The sequence below is a fragment of the Enhydra lutris genome, unplaced genomic scaffold (genome assembly GCF_002288905.1).
Source record: "Enhydra lutris kenyoni isolate GAN:26980312 unplaced genomic scaffold, ASM228890v2 scaffoldscaffold38, whole genome shotgun sequence".
NCBI lineage: Eukaryota > Metazoa > Chordata > Mammalia > Carnivora > Mustelidae > Enhydra > Enhydra lutris.
The window spans coordinates 13,346,907-13,356,021 of NW_019154122.1; positions in this window are offsets into that span (position 1 = coordinate 13,346,907).

Here is a 9,115-nt window from a genome sequence, read left to right on the forward strand (position 1 = left end):
CCGTTGCCTTGTTGCGGTTGAAATTATTTGTATTAAAATGCTTTACTTACATTTTAGGTTTTGTTTTTTTTTTTTTTTTTTGTATTCCAAATAATGTACTGGAAAGCAGTGTCGTCTAGCAACTGGAAGACAATACTGGGAGCCGGTTGATTGGCCGAGGCTGTGCCACGGTGGTGTGCCAGCCGTTACCGCAACGGATCTCGAAATCCCGATCCTGGAAGAGCAGCCCGGGGCCGCAGAGCCAGGGCCTGCCTCCCAAAACAGGCGTGGTTATAGTGTTGGTTCTGGGGTCCCAGCGTGCTGTCTCAGGGTCACACCCCACTCTGTCGGCTCACGGAGGCATCCCTCGGGGCCGTGCACCCAGGCTACAGGTTATTCGTGGCCTCGACTCCCTTTTCCACCCTGCTCCTCCTGCCTTCCCATGAAGCCCGTTCAGGAGAGGAAAGCGTGGGTTTGTGACCCCGTCGTAGTGGAGACCACCGTTCCTAAAGCAGTTTCATCATCTGGGGGAGAAATGATACCCGACAGCCATTCCTTTCTTTTCCTCATTGACCTTCGGAGGCAGCTGGAGCCTGGCACAGGGAGCTGGGTTGCCTGAGTTCCAGCCCCGGCTCTGCCCTGCGCATGATGGGTGACTGTGGACAGGTTCCCCTCTGCTCTCTTCTGTGCCTCCATCTCACCGGTTTGTGAAAACAGCACCCTCCCTCCAGGGGTGCTGCGAGGATGCAAGAATTTGTTCACGCACAGCCCGCAGGACAGTGCCTCGTTCCTGGAAGAGGGTCAGTATCATCCTCACGATTATCGCTGGTCTGCGGGGGCCGTCGCTGTATGCAGCGTAGGACACCTTAACAAGGTGTAAATCAGCAAGGGCATTCCAGGCCCAAGGAGCCAGGTGGCTGAGGTCTGATGGATTCGCTTTGTCACTTAAATTGGTTCCGTGGGCTTAATGTTCAGCGTCTCTTCCTTAGAACAGTCGTCTGATTTTTGACAGTCAAGTAACTCAAAGAAAGGGGTCATTGTTTCATTTGAAGATGATTCTGCTGGTGCTTCATCTCTTTTTGTCTTTCTTTCTTTCTTTCTTTTTTTTTTAAAGATATGCTCAGTGGGTAGCAGGGTGCCTGATGTGGGGCTTAATCCCAGGACCCTGAGATCATGACCTGAGCCATAGGCAGATGCTTAACCATCTGAGCCACCCAGGTGCCCCTGATGTGATGCTTTGCTTCTGCACGAAACCCCAAGCTGACTAACCAGAGGTCCCTCGCCCAGGCCCATGGAGCTCTTTCTTCAACAGTGGTGAGAGCAGTTGGCACTTTTCAGCCTCACAAAGACCCTGCCATGCCCTCAAACTAAACCACTCAAACTGTTTCCTTGTGATGCTGTCCCAGCTTTGGCTAAGCCTCCTCCCAGTACCCTTGGCCCTCCGAGCTGGGAAGGCGGTCCCAGGGACTGGCTCCTTCTCCATACGGAAGAAAACTGGACCAGGGTGAGAGAGCTGACCTCTGGCAGGGGGCTTTGAGCGCTTCTGATGTCTCAGGGTACTTGAAGGAATCGTGGAGAATCGAGGCAAATGTCCTAAATGTAACACACACACACACACACACACTAATTGGATAAACTGAAGGCCAGTGAACTTAGTTTTGATCATGGGCAAAATTCTGAAGCAGATAATCAAATGAATGGCTGCGCAGCACTTAGGAAGGGTGACTATAAGGGTCCATACTGATTATCGAAGGAATGTCTTTCACTAGGTTGGTGAATCAGGTGAGCACTTTGCCGTAGCTCAGTGACTTGTGACAACAGTTTGACAGTTTCTCAAGAAATTCTTGTGGACAAAGTAGGGAAGAAAAGGCTGCTAGGGCTTGAAGGGCCATTAGCTAGTCACGTGGCGCATCTCCATTTAAGGTGACACCTCTTGCTGAAGACCACACAGCTCCTTAGTGTCATGGCGGGAATTTGCGCATGGCCTTGTGTCCCAGGTGAAGGCTCCATCCACCGTCTGTGGCTCCTGGGCACGGTGAGGAGGATGCTAGCAGCAGATGGGATGGTGTCCTTCGACAGCTTTCTCTAGTGGCTTGCCAAACAGTTCTGTCCTTGGCCCCTACACTCTTTAACGTTCTATCAACAACTTGGATGAAGCCAAAGATAACTGCTTATCAACTGTGCAAATAACACAAGACTGGGAGAGAAGGCCAACATGTTGGAATTATAGAGTCAAGATCCAAATGATCTCAACAGGAAAGAATGATCGGTGGAATCCAACAAGATAAAATGTAACTGGAATACATGTCAGGTCCTGCCGTGAGATCCAAAACTCAATTGCAAAAGTATAGGATGTGGTTGGAAAACATGACCGACCTCACCCGTAATCAAAGAAATGCAAATTGAAGCAACCATGAGATAATCATTTTCCTTTATCAGATTGGCAGTGATTAAAAGAACGAACATTCTGCACATTTGGTGGCTAGGATGTGGGGAAATAGGCTCCCTTGTAAACCACTTGTGGGCGGGGAGACAAAAGCACCCATGCTGGAAAGCGATCTGGAAATATACAGCGGAAGCTATAGAATGTACCATTTGTCCCAACAGCTTCATTTATAGAAATGTATCCAAAGACAGGTATGCGAAGACTTACATACATGAATATTCATAAAAGCACTGTTAAGCAAAGAGCACTTTTGGAGGAGTGTGGTCGGTTCTGGATCAGAGTCTTGGAGCCTCAGAAGGGTACCACACAGGTACAGCCAAATCCTTGATGCCATCATGAGGAAGGATCAGGGTCTGTGTAGCTCCTGAAGGCCAGACGAGGTCTTGTAAGAGATAGATGTGGCTTAATAGTACACAACAGAGGGGCGACTTGGTGGCTCAGTGGGTTAATCCTCTGCCTTCAGCTGAGGTCATGATCTCAGGGTCCTGGGATCCAGCCCTACATCGGGCTCTCTGCTCAGCGGGGAGCCTGCTTCCCCACCCTCCCACCCCCCCGCCTGCCTCTCTGCCTACTCGCGATCTCTGTCTGTCAAATAAATAAATAAAATCTTAAAAAAAAATAGTACACAGCAGATTCTAACAATTCATCCTGTTAAAAAGTAGGATGGGCTGACCACCTTGTACATTCCCCATCACTTGCACATTATTACTTCCAGATTACGACCCTTTGTCCAGGGTGTCAAGGAGGAGAGTCATTGCTCTTCAGCCATTGGGACGAAATGCTTTGTCCTGGTTCCTTCCAACACAAAGAGACAACGAGTCTTTGCTGGATTAAATCATCAAAGGGTGGAGTCCCAGCTCAAGTTCAAGGTGGCTGGGAGGTCACCTTCCTGACGCTGAATTCTAGGAATAAAGCGAGAAACCCTCTTGCCATCTAACGCTCCGAGATCCTCACCATCCCCTTTTCTCCCCATTTTTTAGGAGTACCTGCTGTGCCTTGGTCCTCCAGAGGTACACCTAAGGGAAGTTTCTGGCTGAACTTGAAGAAAAGAAATAAAAGATGTAAGTGCCTTCTCACCAAACCATTTCCACCGTGTTTTGGCTTCCCGTGGACAGACGTATAGGGTAGGCATTCAACTGCTCCTTCGACGCCTTTCCCCCCTTGCATTAACTTCATTTAAAACTTTCAATTTTTGGGGCACCTGTCTGGCTCATTCGGTAGAGCATGCGATTCCTGATCTTGAGGTTGTGAGTTCAAGCCCCACGTTGGGTGTAGAGATTCCTTAAAAATAAACATAAAAAAATAAAACTTTCAATTTTAATCATAAGCCACACCTGCCTAAAAGCTAACTTTTAGGCAGTACCCCCAAACATGGAGATTGGTCCTTTTGGATGCGTATCCTTCTTGGGCTCTAATGTTTGCTTATCCCTCAGTTTACGAAGTCCCTTCCTGGGCTCTGTTTCACTCGATCTTTCCATCACCTGTATCAGGTGGGCATTATTCAAAATACCCATTGTTAACTCTCTCTTTTTTTTTTAAGATTTTATTTATTTATTAGAAAGAGAGAGAGTGAGCTTGATCAGGGGAGCTACAGAGGGAGAGGGAAAAGCAGGCTCCCCACAGAGCAGGGAGCCAGAAGTGGGGCTGGATCCCAGGACCCTGGGATCATGACCTGAGCTGAAGGCAGATGCCCAACCAACTGAACCACCCAGACGCCCCTCTTGTTAACTCTTTACTGAGCCCTAACTGCGAACAGCTCACCAGGCACTGTGTCAGGGAGCCACAAACTCTGGAGCCGGGAGTAGCCTACTTCCAACCCATTTGAGGTCAGAGGAATCTCTCCATAAGACAACTTATCACATCATCACCAGCAGCAGATTTCGGTGGTCTCCAAGGCCATGCACATTCTGCTCCCTCCACACGCCATGTGTCTCCTACTAAGACCCCTCACTCTGAGCTCAAGCCACATGGGCCTGTCATTTCTCCCAACAGGTCACACTCCTTCCAGCACAGATTTTCTACATATATTCTTCCCTCTGCCTGGAAAGTTCTGCTTGTGCTGTGCATCCTTTGGGTCTGAATAATGCTATGAGATGGGTTGTGCTTCCCCGCCCTTCAATTCAAGTGCTGAAATCCTAATCCCCAGCACCTCAGAACGTGACTATATTTGGAGATGGGGCCTTTAATGAGGTAATTGTGTTTAAATGAGGATGTTAGGGGGGACCCTAATCCAATCAGACTGGTGTCCTTATAAGAGATTAGGACCCCTAGAGACACAGCAGGGGAACAGGTGCACAGAGAAAAGGCCAGGTGCAGGACCCAGGAAGAAGGTGGCCATCTGCGAGCCAAGGAGAGAGGTCCCAGAGGAAACCAAGCTTGCGACACCTTGATCTTGAACTTCCACCTTCCAGGACTGTGAGAAAATTAACTTCTGTTGTTTCAGCCTCCTAACCCGTGGTATTTTGTTACGGCAGCCTGAGCTGACTAATACAATTGAGAAGTCATTCCCTTGGGGGCACTTTCCCCTACCCCTCCCCTCCTTCAGCACGGTAGGGCTTTTCCTCCATCACACTTGTCAGTCTGTGAATAATCATGTATCTGGATGACTGTATGGCTAATGTCTGGACCCCTTCCTCGGGATGTAGACTCCAGGGGAGCTGAGGAACACGTGTATTCTGATTCTCCAGTGTGTCTAGCGACTAGCATGGTGATTGCTGCTCACATAGGGGTGTGTTCCATATGGTTGGGTGAAAAGGCTGAAGAGTTGTTTCAACGACATTACACATGATGAAACTGAGGCTCAGAAAGGTTAAATTTCCTAAAGGTCACCAAGTAGCTGGGTGGCAGAGTGGGACTGAAATCAAGCCTTCTTAAAGCTCTGGCTCTTAACCACTAATGATATTCTGTGTTTTACTTTTGTTGCCTTTTTTTTTTTTTTTTCCTGAATCTTTATCCACTGGCTGAGGTCGGATTTTTGGGTTTCCCCCCCCGTTTTTTTTTTATTTCTTTTTTTTTTTTTTGAAGATTTTGTTTATTTATTTGACAGAGAGAGAGATCACAAGCAGGCAGAGGGGCAGGCAGAGAGAGAGAGGAGGAAGCAGAGAGCCTGATGTGGGGCTCGATCCCAGGACCCTGAGATCATGACTTGAGCCTAAAGGCAGAGGCTTAACCCACTGAGCCACTCAGGTGCCCCCCACTGTCTTCTTTTCCTCAGTCCCTAACTGTCCAATTTTGAGATGCACCTATTCACTCAACAGATACTTCCTGAGCCCCTCTCACATGCCAGCTTCTGTCTAGGAACTAAGAATACAGCAAGACAAAAGAGAGAGAGAAAAAAAAAAAGAGCCTTCATGTGGAGCAGGACATCAAATAAGATCAATAAATTACCTGGTATATTAGAAGGTGATAAATGCAATGGAACCCAATGGCAATGAGGGACTGGGGAGTCAGGCTAGTGTTTAAAATCAGGAGGTTAGAGGGCACCAGGGTGGCACAGTCAGTTAAGCATCTGACTCTTGATTTTGCTTCAGGTCAGATCTCAGGGTCCTGAGAAGGAGCCTTGCATTGGGCTCCAAGCTGAGCGTGGAGCCTGCTTAAGATTCTCTCTCTCTCCCTTCCTCTCCAGCCACCCCTCAAAAAAATCAGGAAGTTAGAGAAGGACTTTTTCAGTAAGAAATGTTAGAGCTAAGACTTGAAGGGAGTGAAGGAGGGAACCCTGGGGATATCTGAGGCCAGTGCCTTGCAGATGTAAAAGCAAGTTGTGTCCCAGCAACAGAAATAAGCCCGGAAAATGACCCATGTGGCTGGAATAAAGTGAGTAAGGGAGTCACAGTCAGGAGAGGGGCTCAGCCAGGCTCCAGGAGGCTAGTGGTATAGGACATTTCTGGCCATGGCAAGACTTTGAGAAGGGAGTCTTTGGAAGGTTTTCAGAGGAGCCATATGATAGGACTTTTAACAGAATTACTTAGGCTGTCATGTGAACATAGACTGAGGAAGAGAGGGCTGAAGGTAGAATCTGGGAGGCCAGTGAGAAGGCCATTACAGTAACCAATATGAGCGATGATGGGGACTTGGTCCAAGATGGTGTCAGTGGAGCAGAATTCTGAGTAAGTTTTGAAGAAAAAGCCAATAGGATTTACCAATAGGAGAGACTTAATGTGGGGGGAAGGAGAACTCAAGGTTTGAGAAGCTGGAAGGATGGAGGTGTCATTACAGTGAACATGGGTAGAGCACCTTTTGCTGTTGGAAGGTCAGGAATTTCGTTCTGAACATGATGAGTCTGAGCTTGCCTACTAGCCATTCAAGTTTTGGTGCCAAATAGGTAGTTGTGCTTTCAAGTGTGGAGGGTTGGGGAGAGGTTCAAGCTCTCATCAGCAAAAACAGATGGCCTCTAACGTCATGGAACCAAATGAGATCACTTAAGATATTAAGTAAAAAGAGAGAGAAGTCCAAAGTGTTAGTCCCGGGGGGCATTGCTACACTTAAAGGTCGGGGGAATGAGGAGGAAACCAGCCAATGGGAGGGAGAAATAGGAACCGGGGATGCAGCAAGAAAACCAAGAGTGTGTGGTGCCTGGCTGGCTCAGTCGGTTGAGCAGCCACCACTTGGTTTTGGCTCCCGTCACCATCGCAGGGTCCTGGGATCCAGCCCTCAGACGGGATCCACGCCAAGGGTCTGCTTGAGAGTATCTCTCCTTCTGCCCTCACACCCCCGCGTGCTCTCTCTTAAATAAATCTTTAAATTTAAAAAAAAGTAAAGGAAACCAAGAGCGTGCCTATGTGAAGAGAGTGTTTCGTGGAGGAGAGGGTGGTAACTGTTACAAAATGACGCTGATGGACAGGTAAGGTGGCCACGGGGAAGAAACGGAGTGTGCTGGGAAGGGTACCGTGGGAAGCGAACTGGGGATATTTAGAAAAAGGGAGAGATGAGATGAGATGAGCTGGGGGCTAGAGGGAGAAGTAGAGGCACGGAAACGTTTTCTTAGGAATAGACAATATACTTACTTATATGCTTATGGGAACGATCTCGTCGAGAAGAAATTGAGACTCAAAGGGGTTAGGTCTCCCTAGGCACTAAATCTCTTGGGCCAGACTTTGCTTCCTGCTGGGCGCTGCTTAAGGGATCCATTTCAGCCTCACTGGGACCCCAAGCCCTAGACGGGATCCAGTCCAGGGATTTGAGCTTCTACTTTACTTGGGCCAGAGGCACATCCGGTATTTACTGACTTAGGTGAAACAGCCCCTCAACTTGTATTTTGGGCTCTGACTCTAGCTTTCACGGTTCCTGGGAATCGCCTGCCGGCGAGGCGCGAGGGCGTCCGGGTTGCCAGGGGAACCCGCGCAGCCAGCTCGCCACCCGGCCTCCGAGCCCTTTCGAACGCTCCCCGGTGTCAGCTGACCAGTTCTCCTCCAATCCCGTCTCGGAGGCGGGGCTCGACGGCCGTCTCCACAGCAACGCCGTTGCCAGTCCGCGCTCAGGGCTGCGGCACGGCAGGAGGCGCGTTGCGATGATGTCACGCACCCCGCGGCGCTTGCATGACGTCATCCCGCCCCGCGGAGGGCCCCGCCGACCCACAGGTGTGAAGGCCAACAGGGCTTCGGAGACCGTGCATGTGTCGTGTGAGGTTGGCGCATGGGTAGCCCTGAACCGCCGAGTTGTGAGCAATCGCGGTGGAGGTCGGCTGGCAGCCGCGGCTTTCGTCCTACCCGGGAATCGGCGGAGATGCCGCGGTTCCGTCTGGCTCTCTCGGAGCTATGTGGAGGGCAGATGTTTCGACCCCTTCTCCTTACCTGGGGCATCCCTCGATGAATCCAGAATGCCACCTGCCCGTCTGAAAATGCTAGTTGAACACCCAGACTGCTGTTGCCAGCAGGCATCCTTCGCAGGCCGCCCACTTTCTAAACCGGCGCTTGTAAGATCAGCAAAGTTTGTGGCTCGGGTTGCAAAGTAGGAGTAACCAGACTCCGACTGAGAGTCTCAGGAGTTCTCGGAGTCAGAGTTTGAACCTTCAGGGACTCGGGACTTCTCTTGGCTGCTTGTGGTTCTTTCAGGTTTTTAACCAGGATCCAAACAGTCGACCCGGCTAAGTAAGTGCCCTCCAGGTGAACGAAGGGCCGCTGTTGCCCAACTCCTGGTCTTCACCGCTGATCCTCGGGGTACAGCGATGATGACATACCTGCCACCAGTGAGAGCTCATTTCGTTGATTAAGTCAGGAAATACCGGTTGCCCCGCTGTCTGCTAGGCACGGTTTAGATTATTACTGTTCATTGAGAGAATGAAGTGTGATTTAGGATCTAGCACGTGGCTAGGAGTCAGGTTTGATTTCGAACTCTGGTTCTGCTGAGTGATCTTGGGTGAGTTACAGATCCCCTCTGCGCCTTGATTTCATGATTTCTAAAAACGGGCATAATAGTGCCTACCTCCTACAGGTGACTGATAAGAGTTAAGCCTCATGTTACAGTTTGGGAGGCCCTTTCTTTCTGCTTTCTTGTGTTTCTTCCCTTCTCATTCCCCGTCTATCTCAGACTATGCTCAGGGGACACCGCCACTAGTGGAAAACAACCTCCTGACGGGCGCACAGTCTCAGAGGTCATCCACAGATTCTTGTCAAACTGTTTTAAAAACAGCTTTCACCCAGACTCTGCTTTCTGTGGGTCTGTATGCTGAGGCCAAGTTATATTTAAGCAGAG